Source organism: Triticum dicoccoides, chromosome 4B (assembly GCF_002162155.2).
Source record: "Triticum dicoccoides isolate Atlit2015 ecotype Zavitan chromosome 4B, WEW_v2.0, whole genome shotgun sequence".
Taxonomy (NCBI): domain Eukaryota; kingdom Viridiplantae; phylum Streptophyta; class Magnoliopsida; order Poales; family Poaceae; genus Triticum; species Triticum dicoccoides.
In genome coordinates this window covers 347,033,642-347,036,856 of record NC_041387.1, presented here as the reverse complement: position 1 = coordinate 347,036,856, position 3,215 = coordinate 347,033,642, and positions in this window count along the sequence as shown.

Here is a 3,215-nt window from a genome sequence, read left to right as displayed (position 1 = left end):
TCCCCGCTCGCCTTGAGATCGGCCTCCAGCTGCGCCACCTTCACCTCCAGCTCCTTCTTGGCGGCCTCAGCAGCTGCGGCAGCATCCCTTGCCTCCTTGACAGCCCCGCCAATTGCTTGCTCCTGCGCGGCAAGTTCCTCCTCGTGGCTGTCAAGGGTCACCTTGCGCTGAGCCAACTCTCCTTCTTGCGCAAATAAATTTTCAGCGACAAGCCGTTGCTTCTCTTCAGCCTCAGCCTTCTCGAGGAGGAAGGCTTTCCGCTCCTCGAGAAGTTGCTCCCGCTCCTCCGCCAAGGACCGGAGAGTTTCCTGCCTGAGGCCCCGGAGCTCCTCCGCTCGCTTCTTAATGTCAACCCCGCCTTCGCAACGAGCGCCTCTAGGGACGCCAGTTTGGCTTGGCGGGCGCGGTAAAAAGACAGCAGCTTCCGCAGCAGCCGCTCCTCCTCAGACTCGTCGCTGCTGCTGCTTGGCGCGTCGACAAGCGCCAGCCCAGCGGAGGCAAGCACCTCTTCGTCGAAGGTTTCTCCTTCGACCGGCGCCCTGGAGCTCGACACCCAGGGGAGCTTGATGAAGATGCCATCGCCGGCCTTCAGGTAGGCGCCGGGCTGCGGCTCTTCGGAGTCTGGCTCTGCAGCAGCGGCGGAGGGATCGGCGGTCGGTGCAGCGCCTGGCGCTCCTGCGGCCTCGGGGCCATCAGTGCGATCGCCGGATCCCTCGCCTGCTTCTGCGGCGGCAGCCTTGGCGGCCTCCTCGCCGGCGGGATCATCAGCACCGGCCTTTTCTTCAGTGGTGGCGGCGTCGTCGTTGTTGCCGTGCACGTTCTCCTCGCCGGCGTCCTCGGTGTCCATTGGCTCCGCAGCAGATGGATCTGAGGAACGAAAAAGGGAGAAAAGTCAAGCAAAAATCCAGAAAAGAAAATTAGAAGAAGAAGAACCCAAGGAAAGTTTCCACTCAAGAAGATTACCTGTGCTAGGATTTGCGGTTGCGGTCTCAACCGCCGGAGGATCACTGGTGCCTTCCCTTGCCGGAGAACTATCCCTTGCCGGAGAGTTCTCCCTTGCCGGAGAGCGCTCCCTTGCCGGGGACTCCTCCCTTGGCGGGGTAGTCGAAGCAGATGGCACTTCGGGAGCAGCTTCCGGGCATTCCTGGTGGGGCTGTTCTGCTCCTACACAAATCAACAGTCAAGATATCAGTAGAGAAAAGAGCACCCATGCGCGCCTGACAGCAGGAAGTAAACTATAAACTTACGCTGGGGGCTGCGCTGGGGAGTAGTTGCCGGGTCCGTCAAGGTGGTCTTAGACACACCCCCTGCTGACACGGTGGGATCATCTTCGGTGACAATCACCGGGGCCTTGGCTCTCTTCGCCGCTCTCTGGGCCAGCGTCCTGAAAAGGAATGGATTCAGATCGAAGCAAGTTAGATACAAGACGAAAACAACAAGATAGCAAGAATTGTAGAACTACGAGGACAGCAAGGGGATCTTACTCTTCTTCTTCGTCGTTGGAGCTGAGCACGGAGAGATCGAAGTCCGGCTCGCCTCCGGTGCAGCAAGGCGGAGGAGTAGGCTCCCTAGCCCGCTTCGCAGGAGCATCAGCGGTGGACCGGGAAGACCCCGCTCTAGTTGCTGCAGCGGCGTGAGGCGCTCCCGCGGCAATGGTGCTTGCCGCGGTAGAACGTGTCGTGTGGCTCGGCGGCTGTTGACCCGTCGGCCGCCCTGCTACGTCTGCGGCCTTGCGAAGACGCCTCCTTGCCGGAGCCGGGGGCTCCGCCTGCGGCAAGCTGTCTGAAGGTTCGGGCTCTTCCTCGCCGGGCTCGCTCGGCTCAGCTTCAGGGACGGCAAGATCTTCCTCGCCGGCAAACTCCTCGCGCTCGGCAAGGCTTGCCGCCTCTGCTGCCTCTGCCTCCTCCACGGTGAACCCGAACACACCCGCGGCAGCAGCTGCTGCCACCTCTTCCAGCCTGGTGGCGATGCGCTGCATCTCCGCATCGGTGGTGTCGCGGGTGAGGCTCTTCTGTTCATCGGCGCGGACCGGCACTTCTACCAAGTCGTCGAAGAACGCTCGCACGACGTCATCCGCAGGTTCTTGCCAAGTTGGGGCGATTCCGTGAGAGTCACACTGTCAGGACCCCGACTCGATGTCACATCGATCTAGCTGGTAACACCTCATATCACTTTGCGGCCTCACGCACGGTATCCCCACGGGTGTCGTCTTACCTTTTCCCGGGACCGTTTGCGCCTTTTGGCTCGCGTATATGAAAGTGTCGCTAGCATCCATATGATAAAGAGCCCGGGCTGACATGACTAGTCGTAAATCCAAAGTGGCACAGACTTACAGGGACATGCATCCATGACCCAGCTTCGAACGTGTCGGTCATCAGCAAGTGGGTCCGGGCTGTAGCACTGGGCTAGCAGGACTCCGGTAAACCGGGCTGTAGCGGGCTAACAGGACTCCGGTACTCAAAGCGTGACATTTCCCCGAAGGGACAGACACAGGAACGAAGAAGGACACATGCCGGCCAGCCTAAGTGTTCCAGAGCAGTAGCAAGCTACCATGGCTCAGCGGTAACACTAGGAGACATTTCCCGGTAAGAGAGGCTACTAAAGATAAACAACTAGATAGTCAGATCCCACACATACCAAGCATTTCAGTCATACACAAAATATGCTCGATATGTGCAAATACAATGAAGCATCACAACATGACTCTACGACACAAGTACTTTATTTAAGGCTCAGCGAGCCATACATAACATACACACAAAGGTACGGGTCTCACGACCCAACATACAAGTCATACAATCATACAAGCCAGCAGCGGAAGTAACTTGTCTGAGTACAGACAACTAGTAAAATAAAAGAGGCTTGGAAAGTCTCTGGCTATACTATGTGGTCCTTCACAAGCTCAGGGTCACCACCTGGGTCTTTAGCCTACTCGTTGATGTCAACGTCTACATAGAACCCATCAGAAGGGGTTGCAGCGTCTTCTGTAAAAATGTAGATTATAGCAACATGAGTACAAAGGTACTCAGCAAGACTTACATCAGATCCTACATACATGCACAGTATCAAGAAGGGTTGGTGGAGTTATTGCAGCAAGCCAGCTTTGACTCTTGGCTAGGCTATCCTACGATACTTCAACTTGAAATAGTTTTGCGCACACGAGTCCACTATTCACCACTTCAATACACTACCGAGGATCCACCTCCGTCCTCCTA